General features: G+C 52.2%; 1 protein-coding gene across 1 annotated transcript in view; it reads left to right on the top strand.

The window, feature by feature from the left end:
- Nucleotides 1-4114: 4114 nt before the first annotated feature.
- Nucleotides 4115-17738, top strand: part of Lrfn2 (leucine rich repeat and fibronectin type III domain containing 2) — a 169149-nt gene continuing 155525 nt past the window's right edge. The window contains exon 1 of the mRNA XM_087897907.1: nt 4115-4923. The gene's annotated coding sequence lies outside the window, so the exon portion shown is untranslated. The remainder of the gene's footprint in view (nt 4924-17738) is intronic.

Here is a 17738-nt window from a genome sequence, read left to right as displayed (position 1 = left end):
TGTGCATAGTGATCAGAGGACTACCTTGGTAGCTCTCTTCAGAAACTCCTTCCTTCCTTCCTTCCTTCCTTCCTTCCTTCCTTCCTTCCTTCCTTCCTTCCTTCCTTTTCTCCCCCTCCTCCTCCTCTTGTTCTGCTTCTTCTTCTTCTCCAGATAGAGTCTGTCATTGGTCTGTAACTCTCCTAGTAGCCTGGGTTAGGGGGCCAGTGAACCCCAGGGATCCACCCATCTCCAGCTCCCCAACACTGGGATCACAAATGTAGGTCATCGTGCTTAGCTTTGTAAATGTGGTTTCTGTGGACTGACTTTGGTTTCTCATAATACCTTACTGACTGGGTCATCTCTCCAACCCCTGTGTACCAGGAGGCCTCCTGCTCCCCTGGTCCACAGTTATTCTTCAGGCATGTGGGCTGAGGGAAACACAGGAGGAGCCTCAGCAGCCTCTGGGATTCCAGGCTTCACTCTTTCCCCACAGGGCATATTAAAGCAAACAGTCCCCACCCTGTGATCCCACAAGCCCGGGCATCTGTCCTCCCAGCTAACCTGAACCTCTCTGAAAGAATACAGACCAGATAGAGTACTGTGTAGATGAGGGCCGTTACTGTAGAGTGGAGGAACGGAGGAACATGTGCTCTCAGTGGTGAGTGCTGTAGATGAGGAACATGACTACAGGGCAGAGGAACGGATGCTCTCAGTGGTGAGCGTGCCTGCCAGGCCATGGTGTTGCTCTACATTTTAGGCGGTCTTTACACTATTCCTGAAGTCCCTGTAACAAAGTAGCTTTTCCTGAGGGGTGTTTTACTTCCAGGTGATTGACAGGTTAGTTTGGACTGACTCTCACAAAAGGGGCAATGGTAAATCCTGCTCTTGATTAAAAAATACCCTGGTAGGCAGTAAAATCATGGGATTTTGAGCATCTGGAGTCACATTTAGATAGCCGCCTATAAGGGACCTTCTGGTCAGTTCAGGATGTCACTACTTCTCCCTGGTTCAGAGAAAGGACTAGGGTCTCATTCTTTGGATCAGCAATTGAAGTCCTGCAGTGTCAGTCTGAGGAACTGGGCTTACAGTTTACAGCCCAGCCGGAGAGCCAAGGGATGCAGACAACAGAACAAGACAAGGAGGAGCTCCCCCCCCCCTGGGAGAGCAGGTGGCTGCTGGGAGTGGGAATGAGCCTAGAGCTTCTCCTCATTGGGTTTGTGATCATACTAAGGAATGAAGGGAAGCTTCAATGTCCATCAGGAAGCCCAGAAATGTAGAGGCGTGCTTGGACACATCAAAAGACACCTGCCAGGTGGGCACTCTCTGGGCATCCATTTATGGGTCTGCATTTCAGTATCTTAGCTCTGAAAACATCAAGTACTTACAAAGGGGCTGAAACATATTTATAGGTTTAGCACAGTGATTCCAGGCCAGGAGGTCCAGCCTGGGCAAAGGAACAGGTAAACGGGAGAAGACTGAGGTTCAAACCTGTTCAGCACAGGGCTATCCAGAAGAGTGGGGGTAGAGAGGAATCCATTGTCAGGTGGCTCACATGCAATCCCCCCCCAGACACACACAGTGATGGAGTGACCTTTGGCTACCCCTGACTAACATGTGTGGTTAGTAGCCAGGCAGCTGCTTTTATGTAACTTTCTGGGCTTGCCCAATGAGCCAAGAAACCCTCGCTGGACTTCTCACGGTCCCTTTGGATTACCTCCTGCTGGGTTTTCCATGGACAGAGGTGGCTGCAGAGGTTATCTCTCCAGTTCCCTGCATGCATACAGGGCCTCACCCATCTTCCAAGGATGCAACACATCTCTTCCACACATTCAACTCCTTTAAGGGAAGAGATTTGCTGTGTCCATTACTCCTCACAAAGCCACAGTGAACTTACAGGGCACCCAAGTCCGATCCCTGAACTCACTTTATGCTGAGGCAAGCACATCTGAGTTTTTCTCTAAATGAATCGCCATCCAGGTCCTGTCTCTGTTAGAGAAACTGCATTGCTGTGTTTGCTGAGTGGGGAAACCTTCCCGCCAGGAATGAGGTCCGCCTAGCTGTGCCCTGTCCCCAACACACACACCAGGGATGAAGGTCACCTAGCTGTGCCCTGTCTCCCCCCAACACACACACACACACACACACACACACACACACACACACACACACACACACACCAGGGATGAGGTCCGCCTAGCTGTGCTCTGCCCACCACCACACACACACACCAGGGATGAGGTCCGCCTAGCTGTGCCCTGCCCCCCCACCACACACACACACCAGGGATGAGGTCCGCCTAGCTGTGCCCTGCCCCCCCACCACACACACACCAGGGATGAGGTCCGCCTAGCTGTGCTCTGCACCCCCCAACCTTCCTCCTTTATTATTTTCTTCCACACCTCCAACTCTGTCTCTGTGCCGTTCTGGTCTGGCCCTACCTTTGCTCACTCTTCCACCCCTTACCCTTTCATGGACGGCCCAGTTACAAGCAGCCTAGCCTTCGGCCCCACCTCCTGGGTGGAATTCAGAGAGTAGATCAGAGTGTAAGTCCTCTTTGCACTCTAGCCACTGTAAAAATTGGCCTATTAAAGCTGGATGGTGGTGGAAGATGTCTTTAATCCCCACACTCGGTGAGTTCAAGGCCAGCCTGATCTACCAGAGCTAGGTTTCAGAACAGCTAGGGCTATTACAGAGAAACTCTGAAAAAACCAAGACAAAATAAACAAAAAAATTAGTCTATCTAATCTCACTTTTTAAATTATTGTGCTCATTACAATAATATATTTACTAATTATGGCACTGCAAAGCAGGTAAGCAAAGAAGGCTCTCTGCAGCTCACTTCCTGCCCCCCTCTTCTTTATTCACACTCTTTGTTCCTACTCCTCGCCTTCCTCTGCTTCCCATCCTCTATCCCTGCTCCTCCTGCCTCTCTTTTCAGGAGTCAACTTCTGTCTCTCCAGGGACAGCCCACCTGTTACACCCTGGAGCTACATCCTAGTCGTGCCCTTTCTCTCGGGCATCCCAGAATCTTTCCAGGGAAGGGCTTGTCTTCAAGGAATGTTGTGACTTGCCAATCTGACAGTTTCCTTGGGTGCACCCCAGGAGGATGCCCTGTGCACGAGACCTACCTGCCTGTTTGCACCTCAGTAGGTATGCACCCAGCTGGGTACCAAGACAGACAAGAGACTGTCTTTCATACAGCTGTGTCCATTTGAGCCATCCACATGCCACATGTGCCTCCCTGTGGGTAAGTGGGACAGGTGCACGGAACACGGGAGCCGTCAGGAGAGCAGAGATGAACTGAAGCAAGCTCTCTGCCCTTGGCGTTAGCAGCTGAAGCAACAGTGGGACTCCCCAGTTCACTTCCTCCACAGGGAAAGGCACACGTGGCACTCCTCTTCAGAGCCTAGAGGGCCATCTCCCAGTCTTATCTTCCCTAGGAACTAGCCACTGATAACCCAAAGACCACTGAGACTCTGCTGCACCAGCTTTGTGATTCTAAGCCTACAGCTGATCCAGAGTGAAGGCTCCACTACCTACCACGTGCCTTAGATATTCCATTTGAATCTGGGGCCTTGATTTCTTGCTATGTCACGTGTGTGAGGTGGTGAAGGAGGAGATTGTGCTGGGCGGTCCAACAAGCGCTTCCAGGTACCATTCGCTTGGACACAGCCTTAAAATGTTCGAGGAAAGTCTGTTGTGTGTGCATGCACCGAGCGCGTGTTGCCATGGGTTCCTGACTAAACTGCAGGATCCTAGCTGGGTTCGGGGCTCGTTGGGCGCGATCCTCCCATCGCCACCCCCACCCGCAGCCCCGGGCCAGCATGGTTGGGTTTTCCTCCGGCAGGCGGCAGGCTGGCGGCTGTGTGCAAGGCGCTCTCCGCAGGAGAGGCTGCAGCTTGGGCTCGAATTGTCCGCGGAGATAGCCTTGCGCAGAGGCTTCGGTGTCACTGCGCTGCGGATCAAGCTGGTACTCCGAGTTCCTGGGGCTTGTGGCCCTGCTAGACTGCAGCTCCTGCCCATTTACCCCGCACCAACGCTGTAGGAAACACGGATTCCCCGGGTGTGGGTCCGTACTGAAGCAGGTGCTGGGGTCCGGAGCTGCTGCAGCTCCGCAGGCGGCCACTGGGGGCTGCAGTGCCGGAGAACCCGGCAGGGACCGTGCGCTCTGCCGCCGGGTCCTGGGCGCCTTGGGTCTATAAGGCTGTCTGCACCGCTGGCTGCAGCTGCCTGCACAGCCCTCGCAGCATCCTCCCCGATTCGTGCGTGCGATCACTCTGTGTGTGTGTGTGTGTGTGTGTGTGTGTGTGTGTGTGTGTGACAGAGAGAGAGAGAGAGAGAGAGAGAGAGAGAGAGAGAGCTTGTGCGTGCGCACGCGTGGGGGGCAGTGTGCATGCGGAGAGTGCGGGGGAGTGTGTTTGTGTGTGTGCGTGTGGGTGTGAGTGCCTGGCTCCCTCTCTCTGACACACACACACACACACACACACACACACACACACACACACACACACAGGGCAGGCTCGTCTGAACTTGAAGACATTCCACATTCCAAGAGGCTGCAGGTTCCTGGGGATGCCGGGGGTTTCTTCAATCAGGAAAATCTTAACCTCATCTTCCTAGGAGGGATTTTCTTTTCTTTCCTTTTCCCCCTTTATTATTATTATTTTTTTTAATCTGGAAGAGGAGAGCACAAGTTGTACTCCCCCTCCCGCCTCTTCTTGCTAAATGCCATGGATATAACTGAATAAGCTGCTCAGGGCTCTCCCCGTTTGGATGGTCCGAGGCCACCATCTGCCTGCCTTCGCTGGATCGCTGGAGTGGAGAGCTTAGCGTGAGACTGTCTGGGGCCAGAAAGGATGCGTGGCCGAGTCAGGGAGCCCGGGCGCCCTGCGGAGCCGGCCTCGGAGCCTCCCAGCCGCGGGTAGATGCCGCCTTGCCCAGGTGAGTGGCTGTCACTGTCTTGGCGAAGCTGGGTCGTCCGCGGGAGATGGGCGCAGGGATGTGCGCACCCCAAGAAACAGGGGAACTTTGCCTCTTTTCCTGCCTCCCTTGAGGACTTCCTCCATCCTGGGTACTGGTGTGGACGTCTTCTCTCTTTCAGACATCCTCCTTTCTGGTGTTTTGATTATGTGTGTGTGTGTGTGTGTGTGAGGAGGGGGTGAAACTGATGAGGACCGGGGAGAGCGGGTCTGGGTGAGGTTTCGGTCCGGGTGAGGCTTGAAAGTCGGAGGAAGAGACTCCAGCTTCCTACAAAGGCAACCCTTGAATACAGAACTTTGCCGCCAGACCACTCTGTTGCATCTTAGCACAGGCCAGGCCTGGCCAGGATGTTGCTGGGATCTGGGTGAAGGCGCTAGGGTCTTCCAGAGCTTAATGCCTGACTGGGGTTGGGTGGAGATACGCGAGGGGTTGATGCAGTGCCGTGAAGGGGAGGGAGGCATGGTTGCCATTTGAGGAGGCAGTCAGGACAGGAGCAGGGACCCGATCCTGGCCTCAGGCAGGTCTTACCAAGATAAGGAGGACTGTGTATGCCTGCAAGGCTTGGGGCAATAGAATGCCATGATGAAGCAATATATAAGCTAGCGTTAGCCATGCTCAGGTTGGTAAGTCTCTGTCTCCCACCCAGCCCTGCCCTGCTTCTAAAGCTGGCCTGAACAAGGAGGACTGAGAACACAGACAGCTCCCGGGAGGAGAGCAGTGCCTTGCTTCCTCTCTTCCCTACGGAGTGCACAAAAGACAGAAGCATTGAGTTCCAGGGAGAAGAGACCAGACCGCCAGAGCTGGAGAGACACAGAAATGAGAGAGGGAAGGAGAAAGGGAGGGAAGAGAGAGGAGAGAGAGAGAGAGAGAGAGAGAGAGAGAGAGAGAGAGAGAGAGAGAGAGAGGAGAGAGAGAGAGACTATCAGACAGAGCCTGCAAAGGAACTAATGCCAAGTGCACTCAGAAACAGCTGCAGACAGACAGACAGACACCTGCAAGGAGAGGGCCTGTTAGTCTGTCCTCGAAGCTAGAGCTCCAAGCATCATTATAGATCCTTCTATCCTGGTTAAATCAGTGCATGTGTGTGCATGTGTGCGTGCGTGCGTGCGTGTGTGTGTGTGTGTGTGTGTGTGTGTGTGTGTGTGGCTTAAGAAGCTGAGGCAGGAACCCAGCTAGGGAAGAAAGTACTTCCAGGCAGTGGAGTTCCAGGCTCCAGCGCAGAGGTTTAAAGTGGGCTGTTGCACTTGGGTGGGGGCCTAATGGAAACTGGTGCTTGTGCATTGGGGATGTAGGCAAAATAGGAGCAAAAAAACTGGAGTTGTGTGCCACGTCTTGGGTTCAGAGGGAGTGTTAACAGCAAGCCATGCAGCCTGGTGGAGGGGACCTGCAGGGGGGGGGCACCAGAAGCTGAAAAGGGAGAGTTTGGGCGAGGAAGACCTGGGCTTGAAGTGTCTAGCCTCGCGGATCCAGCACCTCGTGGATCCAGCGCTGCCCCTGCCCTCCTGCCAACTGTGTCGCATCTGCTCCCCTGCCTTGAGCAGGGGTTAGAGTTCTGTGGCCACTCTCTCTCCTCCAGGCCCCCTTCCTAGCCTTCCTGCTCGAGTTTCTGGTCTAATTTCTGCCTTGGAAGGAAGGCAATTCCTCAACTCAGGAAACACAAGCAGCAAACAGAGCATTTCTGGTGCAGTCTCCAGTGAGGCTCCTCAGGAGGACAGCTCCCAGTGACCACTCCGGGGGCAGGATAGGATCTGCCATAATCAGCTCCCAGTGACCGCTCCGGGGGGGCAGGATAGGGTCTGCCATGATCAGAAGGATGTTGGGATCTTGTCTTTCTTTGAAGGCCTAGCAATGTGAGCAGGGAGCATTGAGAGGTCGAGTTGAGGGGATGCAGGATGGGAATAAGGGATGTAGACAGTAGTGGGGTTGCTCTAAGACCCTATGGCCCTGATTTGGCTCAAGAGAGAGCCTATTTTCTTATACTTTCTCCTGCTTCAAAGTAAAATCAAGGACTCGGGGTTTCTGGCTCCCAGCTGCTGGCATGAAGGGTGGAGCAAGTCTGTGCTTTTTATCTTCTCCTTGTTGTTTAGGGGGTGCTGTAGAAACTTCCAAGCTCCCAGACTGGGGGTGGGGGTGTCTACACAGGCACAATTGAGAGTAGATGTTGGAAGTAGAATTCCTTTCAGACAAATCCCCTGGCCTGAAGCAAGGATGAACACAAGGACTGGTCCTACAGGGGTTACACTTCGATGGGAGGGGTTACCAGACAAGGGCAGAGAAGTGGAACAGGGAAAGGGGTGGGGGGACTCTGAGCAGAGGCCCTTGTGGATTTCTTTGGGCAAAGGAAGGCAAGGCAGAGTTTGGTCACATACTGAGATACAAATTAAATGTGGACAGGCTGGGTTCAAATCCTGACTCTGTCAAGACTTTGTTAATCACATGAGACCCATAGTCTCACCCCCATGAAATGAAATAATCACATACATCAGGCAAATGTGTGCTGAGCCATGGATTCCTGGCAAGCTCCATCCCTTTCTTAGGTTCTGGGGACTACTCCATTCATAGGGGAAAGAGTGGGACAGGGAGAGACCTTCAGAGACTCAGGGGGGTAGGAGGATGGAGCCTCTGCTTCCCTCCCCACTCAGGAAGCTCTCCAGAAAACTTTAGGAATGGATTTAAAGACATCAGTTTCCCCTCTGGGGCCCTGCACCTGCTTCTCTTTCTCATAGGCATTTGCTCAGAAAGCCAGGCTCTGTGGTTTGTAGGTTTCATTCCATACCCTTGCCTGCCCGAGGCTCTAGTGTGAAACATGCCCCCTCCTCCCTGCAGGCCCTGAACCCTCCTCCCTGCAGGCCCTGAACCCTCCTCCCTCCAGCCCCTACACCCTCCTCCCTGCAGGCCCTGAACTCTCCTCCTTCCAGCCCCTGAACCCTCCTCCCTGCAGGCCCTGAACCCTCCTCCCTCCAGCCCCTACACCCTCCTCCCTGCAGGCCCTGAACCCTCCTCCCTGCAGTCCCTGAACCCTCCTCCTGCAGGCCTTGCACCCTTCTCCCTCCATCTCCTGTACCCTCCTCCCTCCAGCCCCTCACCCTTCTTCCTCCAGCCCCTACACCCTCCTCCTGCAGGCCTTGCACCCTTCTCCCTCCATCACCTGTACTCTCCTCCCTGCAGGCCCTGCACTCTCTTCCCTCCAGCCCCTGGACCCTCCTCCCTCCAGCCCCTGTACTCTCCTCCCTCCATCCTCTGACCCCTCGTCCCTCCAGTCCCTGCTCTCTACTGCCTCTGCCTCCAGCTCCAACTTGTCCATCCTTTGTGTATTACATGTGTCCACCACCACACCTCATGTTTCTCCCCTTTGAGACAGTCTTGTTATGTAGCTCGGGTAAGCTTCCTACTTATGATCCTTGTGTTTTAGTTTTCCAAGTGCTGGGTCCCAGGTGTGCACCTGGTGGTAAAGTGACATTAGAGCATGCACCCTAAAGCTCATCCCTGCCTCTGGTGGTGAATCGGGCCTACGTGACTAGAAACAGACCCTAAACAGTGAAGACAGCCCCCCCCCCACAAGCTGTTGGCAGGATGCCTGTGGGGGGGGAGTGGGTTGAGTGCCTGGTTCCGGTCAGAGGCCCTTCCTTCCTCTGTCTCCTGTAAGATGTGTAAGGAGGCCCACCCTTGTCCCCCAAGGCCTGTTTTCTGATGTCAGGACTCACTCTGAAAGTTGACTCCTATGTCAGCAAAAGGCCGCAGGTCAGATCCAAGGCTGGGCCTTGAAGGTGGACTTCTCTGAATTAGGTTCTCGTGGGCCTGCCCTTCCCTTCAGGCATTAGGTCTTGCAGTGACCACTGGAACTTTTGGGGACAAAAAAGTCAAGGTTGCTAAGGAGAGCCATCTGGTCCAGATTGCTCACAGGATCTAGAGCAGACAGCTGGGAAGGGACACACAGCAGCAAGTACATCAGGTGGCAGTCACTAGAGATGGACACAGGGTGGCCACTGCTTCTCTGTCTTCTTCTGCTGTCACTCCTGAAAGGACACTTTGTTGAAACTCTCCTCCTCATTTGTCCCATACGATTTAGATCCTAGGTGTGCAGTTTCCTTCTACACTGGGCACATGCTGGGGTTTTATAAATCACAAGAGGAGGGATTGTGTTTATTTCTTGTTTGTTACCTCTCCAACCAAGAAGTCAAGAAATCGTTTCTCCTCTTGAGGGCGATATTGTCTCCACACAGCCTGCAGGTCTAGGGCTCACAGACAGAAGCAAGGGATGTGGATTCATAGATTCAGGGACAGGGGCTCACAGACAGAAACAAGGGATGTGGATTCATAGATTCAGGGGCAGGGGCTCACAGACAGAAGCAAGAGATGTGAATTTATAGATCCAGGGGCAGGAAGAGCCAGAAGGTGCTAGAGAACAGGTTCCTGGTACCCAGAGAGTCACTGGGAGCTTCTAAGCCATCAAAGCCCCATCCCCCACACAGTAGGAGTCTCAGATGGAGATAGGAGGTGGGCCAGGATGCTCTGCCCTACAGCACAAGTCTTTTGAGCAGTCAGAAGACAAGTTCAGAAGCCAAAGGTCAGAGATAAAATCATCCCATCCCTAGCTTGTTGCAACACCGAGGCCGGAAGTGCGAGTGGCTTAAGGAGCCACAGAAAGCCAGGATGTTACTCATTTGATAGAGCTCAGTCCTGCCATTCAGAATATCCGCACAAGCCAAGGTACTGGGAACCCAACCAACATGAGGACTCAGGAGGTAAACTGAGTCAGAGAATGAGGAGCGAGCCTGTGCGCCTGTAATTCACCCCTCTGTGCATTGTCTGCAGTAATGACTAATTACTAATGACTGCCCCGTATTTACAATGACAGCCAGGAGCAGCAGGGCTCAGCACGTTACTGTTCATTAGCCTCTAGCCATTCACGATCCACCCAATGGAGCTGTACCCAAGGCACAATGGTGGGAGCAGGGACCTGGGCATCCCTCTGAACCCCACTTCCTCTGCAGTTCCCTCCCAGACCTTATCTTCCTCTCTCTTTTCCTCTTCCCAGGGGATCAACATCTCCTTCTTGCCCTAGATCATATTTCTAATAAAAACCCTGCGAAGGACTAGGGGTGTAGCTCGGTTGGTGGAGTGCTTGCCCAGCATTCTTAAAGCCCAGCTTTCGGCTCTAGCACCCACTAAGCAGGTTTGATTGCATTTTCGCACTCAGAAGTGGAGGCAGAAGGATCAGAAGTTCAGTTGGTTACATACTGAGATCAAGGCCAGCCTGGGCTACATGACACTCTGGGAATGCACTATGAGGTCAAGGCTAGCCTGAGCTACATGACACTCTGAAATGCACTATCTCCTTGATCTCTCTCCTATTGTCTGGGGGCTCTTATTCTTATTCTCCAGAGCCCACAGTGTTCTTCCCAGACACCCCTCCATGTTCAGTAGCTGCTAAAGGCTAGGGGACAGAAGTGCACCCTGTGAAGGGCCTTGCTTCAGAGCAGCTAAAACGAGGCAGCATTGTGGCATGCCCTGGTCCCCAACATATGCAACAGACATGTGGTCCCTCAGCCACCTGCCGTGTTTGTATAAATTTGAGGCACGGACTTAAGTCCAGCACTGAATATGAAAGAGAGAGAGAAAGGTGGGAGGGGGGGGACCTGGGTACATATGCAGTGGTGCAGCTCCCGTGGGTAAACCACTGCAGGTTACCCTAACAGCAAGTGCGCCAAGCCCCATAAGTTCAGAAGTTTGGAAGTTCAGAAGTTGTGAGTTCTCGCCTGATCCTGGTTGTCCTTGTAAACACAGGCCAGGCCTTTTGCAGGCAGCCCCACGGAGCAGACAAGTTACAGAAGATGAACAGAAAGCATGCCTGACCTTCAGAACTTTCATAGAGCCCTGAAAATGCCCAGCAAGGGCTAACGGCAAGCCTTGAGTGATCTAGGGACCTAGGTGAACAATCACCCTACTGTGATTCCCCTGTCTGGAATCAACTAGAACACCCAGGAGGATCTGGGGGCAGCAGGACAGGAAGTGTATGGTGACCTGAGGTCATGGAGGAGAGAAAGGTTAAAGGTCTTCTACAGGATAATGTCTGGAAGGTTGGTTATTGAGAACTCTCTGGGGTCAGCAAAGTCTGGAGTGAGCTCCCTGCCAGTAGGACACTTGTTGAGGGACCTGGGCCATTTCTCTACCTTCTTGCCCTCACCTACAAAATGGGCTCTGGCTGTTCTCCCGAGATCCTCCTGAATCAGATCACTTATCTTTTTTGTTTGTCTGTTTTTTGAGATAAGGTGTCAATTTCTGACTGTCCTAAAACTCACTCTGTATAGCCCAGGCTGGCCTCAAACCCAGAGGTCCGCCTGCCTCTGCCTTCCGAGTGTTGGGATTAAAGGCGTGCACCACCACACTCAATCTGCTCAATGATCTTTTGATTTATAAGTTCATGAACTGCTGCTTCAGAGATAAGATTCCTCTGCTGACCCATTTCAGCCCCAGAGTGATGGACCTGGGGCCTGTGATCTCTTTCTCATCCTCTTCTGCCAGACAGCACTGGTCAAATGCTTCTCTTGGCTTGGTGCCCTCCTCTGACAGAGTTCCCCTTAAAGGCCCAGCATCTGGGGCTGAAGGTGAGGGAGGACATCTCCTTTCTTGTTGACTCAAGTACACACAGTCACACACTCACATTGAAATACACCCACCTACAGATGTACCGACACTCACATCTGTATGCCCAAGTACACACAAACACTCCCATCTTGAAACATGCATACACAAGTGCACACTCCCGCACACCTCTGTACACACCGGCACACACAGGCATACTCCTATATTCTAATGTTCTGAGAGCACCACCACTGCTCACAGAACAGCCTTGTGGCTCCCACAGCCCCACACTCCCACTGCAGGCTGGAGGAAGCGGCCACACTCTGCACTGATGAGGTAACTGGGCAGAATGGAAGCAGGAGAAGCAGGCAGCGGAGTGCACACAGGCACGCGGATTTCTGTCACTGCAGAGTGTCACAGCGCTTGTTCCTCTGTGAACCTACCCAGAGAAGCAGGGAGCTTATATCCTATTCCTGGGCAAATGATGGGAAGGGAAACTGGGATCAGCAAGATCTCACTGGGTGGTAGTTCTGGCCCTGGAGGTCTCCTCCTTGTAGTTCAGGACGTATGTTTCCTCCCAGACTGGTTGTTGGCCATTGTTCCTTCTTGGCTGTTGGTCTGTACCACCTCTACTTAAAGCAGAGAGGAGGAAGAACTGTAGGCAGTGTCCAGGGTGGGGCAAGACTTCTCATGGTCAACCAGGAAACTTTGTTGGGGGGCGGGGCAAGCCATCGTCATCCAGGAAACTTTGCTCCTCAGCAGCAGGTCTGTCTCTGTTTCTATGATCTCAGCACACACAACCTCTCTCCTTGGTTTTGTTTTTGAGATAGAATCTTACTCTTGACCGTAGGCTAACCTGAAATTCACTATGTAACCCAGACAAGCCTTGAACTCAAGGAAATCCTCCTGCCTCAGCCTCCCTCCCCAAAGTGCTGGAATTATAAATGTGAGCCACAGTGCCAAGCTCCATGCTCCCTCCTGAGAACATGAGTCTCTTCTTTCCTGCGCCACGGGAGTGAGCCATTCTTTTGCTTATTCTGAGGTGCTCCCCCACTCCACCACTTCAAGCCTTAAGACTCTAGGGAGCTTGATTGTTTGATTGTGTGGCCTAGCCTCCTTTGTCCATATTTCCCATGCTTTCATGGTACCTTGTCCTCCCATGTTCCAGTGAGTTTCCCCGGTACTTGCTGAATGCCTTCCTTGTGCCACCCAGCTGTCCAGATGCTGTGAAGACAGTCACCTCCAGTTCCTACAGTCTCAGTGCCCACTTGGCTTAGCCCGTCTCCAGTAGTCCAGTTAGGCCCTGGTGGAGTTGGGGATCCTCAGCCCTGATTGGTTTTTGAAGTTCTTCTTCATCTCTGTGTATGTGTGTGTGTGTGTGTGTGTGTGTGTGTGTGTGTGTGTGTGCGCGCACACACCTGCCCTTGTGTGTGTTTTTAGGATTCAATCAAAGTCACTTATGATTAACTGCATGAGGTAAAGCTGATACTGGTAGTGGTGAGTTTGATGGTGACTGTGTGGTGGTAGTGATAACGGGAAGGAGGTAAGAGTGGTTGTAATGATGACCACTGGTGGTAATGGTGATGATGGTGGTATGGTGACAATAATGGTGATGATGCTGATTGGGTGATGAGATGACGATGTTGATGGAGTAGAGGCTATGGTGCTGCTGATGATGATGGAGTTGAGTGATGACGAGGAGGAGGGTAATGATGAAAGAATGGTGAGGATGGAGTAGAAGCTGTGCTGCTACTGAAGGTGGTGATGATGATGGCTGTAAGGTGATGGTGATGGTGGTGCTGAGGTGACAGTAATGATGAGGAAGATGGAATGACAAGGATGGTGAGGACGGAGTAGAGGCAGTAGTAGCAGTGAGGATGCGGTGATGCTGCTGTGGTGGCGCTAATGGTGATAATGACTGAAGGGAGCTGGTGGCGATGAGATGACAGTCTGCAACAGTGATGCAGATGGTGTGCTGGGCGGAGCTACAACCCCAGAAACAACACCCAGGCTGCTTCCCAGATCCCGCGTCAGCCTGACTCGAAGCTGAGACCTTACCATCTTACCCAAGTAGAAATCAGTGAGATAAAGAGATTGGGGGCATGATCTTAATTTAGGGACAGTTGACCCCAAAGGAGTCATTTAAGCTTCCTTGAGGCCTGAGTACTTGCGTCATCTGGATTGGACTGAGGAGAACCGAGAGGAATGACCCTGGAGTGAACTCTGGATCCTCTGTCCAGAGTTACAGCTTCTAAGCGCATGATAAATGTGGGCCATTCCCACCTGGAGGACAGTGCCTAGTCTGTAGAGAGACAAGAATCTGGGTGTGAGATTGCTGGCCGGGGACTGTGTCTGTAGTTAGAGTGCTTGCAAGGGGGCAGGCAGGCCCCTCATACTTGAGAAGTCTTCATCTGGTAGAAAGTCTAGGCTATGATGAGGATTGGTGTAGATGAACACAGCCTATTGTTAAGGATCTAGACATGAAAATTATGAACATGGCATCTTATGGGATATGTGTGAGTGTGTGTATGTCTAAGTCCGCATTGCTAGGGCTTCTGCGGGGTTCTGTTTCCTGGTTGTGTAAAATTTAGCATATTACTGTGCCTTGGATTTTTTATTAATGAACTAGAAATTATACAAATAATACTAGCATCTAGTTACTTCTTAGGATTTCACAATGAAATGAGTTACTATACAGAAAGAACTTGGATCAATGTCAGGCACTATGGGGCCTTGTGAACTAACTGGGACAGAGTTGTAGATATGGTAGTTTCCCAGGTGTGAAGAGGGACCACTTGCAAAACATTCTATCACAGTGACTACCCCTTAAAGTGTACGTTACTCTGAGGGAGTTTATGATATGTCCCATGTGATTCTGTTCGTCCTTTCCACCAAGCCTCCTGGGCAGGAGTGCATACACGCTGTAACGACTGTGTAGCCATCAGCGTGAGGGGAAATCAAGATGAGGACGCTGTAGAGGGACTCCTCTCCACGGAGGCTTTTCCACAGTGTGTTAGGTGGAGAGGTGAGGGGAGGAAAGGAGCAGAGGCATGGGGTGAGGAAGGCAGATGGGTTCCCACTGCCTCCAGTGGGAGGGATGCCCCCACATCCCTGGCTCTATCTGCTTGGCTGAGCAGGTCTGTATAGTGTGGTAGAGCAACTGCACACATGCTGTGTCTTCAGGGCATAGCATGCTGAAGGGTTGAGCATTAATAGTGAATCTGGACATATGTGGGGTATTTGGAAATTTTGCTCCAGCATGGGGGTTCAATAATGGCCTCCATCCCCTAAGAGGACAAATATGGACTGTGGGGGGAGGAGATTATATGGGCGTTGAGTAGAGACAAGATGGGGAGCTTCTGTGGAGATGTGAGACCTTTGGCTTGACCTCCCTATATGGAGGTAGACCAGAAAGACCCATATCCTGAGTGGTAACATCTCCAGTACCCTCTCCAGAGCTGACTCCCTCCCCAGGCCCCTCTCCATGGGGCTGACCTGTTGATGGGGGAAAAGGACTCCTGAGCTCTAGAGGTGAAGGAATTGGGATTTCGAGAACAAGGAAATGCCTTCTGCCTTGCACCACCCAGAAGAAGGCTGAACAGCCCTTGTAGGAGGAGACTGTGCTGGGTAATTTTTGCCAGTTTGACACAAATAGGAGTCATCTTGTTAGAGGGAGCTCATCTGAGGAACTGCCTCCATCAGACTGGCCTTTAGGCATGTATGTGGGACATTGTCTTGATTAATGATTGACGTGGGAGGGCCCAGCCCACTGTGGGCAGAGCCACCTCTGGGCAAGTAGCCCTGCACTGTATAAGAAAACAAACTGAGTAAGCCAGGAAAGGAAACCGGTTACAGCACTCCCCCGTGGCCTCTGCTTTAGTCCCCTCTTCCAGTTCCTGCTTTGAGTCACTGCCTTCACTTCTTTCTCATAGTGATGAGCTGTCCCAGAAGTGTAAGATAAAATAAACCCTCTCCTCACCACATGGCTTTTGGTCATGGTATCATAGCTGCAGAATGCGTACTGAAACAGGACGCCCATGGCCTGGAGTTTATGGAACTGTGGGAGTAGGGAAGGGGCAGGAAAAAATCAGGGTATTATTGTCCTGGGTGGGACTTGGGACAGTGAGGAGTGTGCGTGTGACACCTGGAGAGAAGAGGAGCCTGGGGACATGGAGGTCTGAATGGGGTTATCAGCAAGAGTCTGAGAGGAAAGGAGATGAGGCTTTGGCCACTGCCTGTACAGTAGACAGTCAGGCCATGTGACCATAGCCCAGCCCAGGTTCTCTCTCCTGTGGGAGTCTAAGCCCTGAGTCCATTTTGAGCTTTTGAGTCTCTCTGACAAGCCCATCCATAAATCTCAGTCATTGAGCATGCAGATCAGAAGATCCAGTTCCCTGGAATAATACCCAGATGGAGAGAGAGCTGCGGCTCGCATTGCAGGGAGGCTGGGACATTCGAGGTGGCACAGCTTTCGGGGAGGTGAGTTATCTTGGGCCAGGCCACCCTGCTGCTCTGTCACTCGGCAGTCAGACCAGTATTTACTGTATATTGGTTTTTTAAATTGCAGTACCACATCGATCCCCCTTTTCGTTCAGTCCTCACTCCTGTGGCCCCTCTCTCAGCCTTCCCCTGCATGACCGTTCTTTCTCTGTCTTGCCTCTCTCAATTCAGCTTTTAATGCAGGGCGTTCTCTCTATTATACCCTGTTACCTGTGGTCCATGTTTGTACTGCTCTTTGTTACCCCAGACATTCACCCTCTCCTATCCCTGTGCTAAAGCCCCTTCACGTGCGGTTTCACTAATCTCTGCACCCCACGACAGGGGGGATGTATGGCATCATCTTCATTTAAATGTGAAGAAATAGGCACTCAGAGAGGCTAATGGAGTGACCAGGTCATGCTTGGATTATACTATGTCATAATAGTGGCTTCTGGTCATCAGAGCTCTCTGTGTGAGCCCAGAACTGTAATACAAGCTCTCCCCGCCCCCCACCCCACTCTCTGTCTCTCTTTTCTTCTCCGTGTGTGTGTGTGTGTGTGTGTGTGTGTGTTTGTGTGTGTGTGTGTGTGTGTGTGTAGGTCAAGGGAAGCCCTCAAGTGTCATTCACTTCTCAGTTGCCAGCTACTTAGTTTTTGGACTAGTGCCTCTTGCTTGCCCATAGCACACTAGCAGGAAGGACTGGCTGGCCAGCCAGCTCCCGGAGTCCACCTGCCTCTGCCTCCCTGGTACTGAGGCTGCAAGAGCACCACCATGCTTGTCTTGTTTTATTGTAAGGGTCAAACTCGGGTCCTCATGCTGGCAGGGCAAGCGCTTTACCGACTGGGTCTTCTCCCCCACCCTACCGCTCCACTCTCATTGATTCTATGGGTGAGTCCTGTCAGCTTGCTTCACTGATGAGAGTGGGGCAGCCAGAGCAGTTAAGTAGTTTAAGGTCACACAGTGAGTACGATGACCCTAAGAGCCTGTTCCTGCAGCCACACTCTCAGCCACTGTTCTCCCAGGTTGTGGTTCCAAGATGGACTAGGGATCAGGACCTTGGTCACTTGGATTTCAGGACCAGAAGAATGTGATTTTGAGGACCTTAGATGCCAAGCTCAGCAGTTCCATCTAAGAGCGGTGGTCTTGGGCCTCTCTCCCTGAGCCTGTTTCCCTTTATAAACTGGTTAGCACCTGTCCTAAATCCTGGGAACTGTCCTGACTACTGAATGAGTGAAGAGTTACAGCAGCCTGCAGGTCCCGGAACACATGTGGGTACCATCGTTTGCCACATTCCTTCCTTTGCAAGAGACATGACCAGCGTGCAGATGTGGAAACTGAGGCTCAAGGCGTACTCTGCATTGTGGCAACTCTTACAGTCTGTTGGACTTGGGAATTCCTGGAAGCAAGACTTGCAGTTTTAAAATTAGGAGAGACGGGGGTCACTAGGTGATCACGACATAACAAGCATGCAATGGAGCCGGGACCTGAGCCCTATGTCACTAACCATCCTCACAGCTGGGACCCAATAAATATCTGTCGGGAAACAACATGAGGGAGGAAGGGGTCTTGTCGGCTCATGGTTTGAGGGGTGCAGTCCACTGTGGTGAGAAAGGAGTGGTGTCAGGAAGGCGAGGCTGCTGCTCCCATGCCCCACAGCAGGAAGCAGAGAGAGATGCTAGTGTTTGACCCACTTTTTCTTCCCTCCAGCACCC

This window comes from Myodes glareolus, chromosome 18 (assembly GCF_982192425.1).
Source record: "Myodes glareolus chromosome 18, mMyoGla1.1, whole genome shotgun sequence".
In the NCBI taxonomy this organism is placed as follows: Eukaryota; Metazoa; Chordata; class Mammalia; order Rodentia; family Cricetidae; genus Myodes; species Myodes glareolus.
The sequence above is the reverse complement of the archived record's forward strand: the minus strand, read 5'-3'. Positions and strand labels throughout refer to the sequence as shown.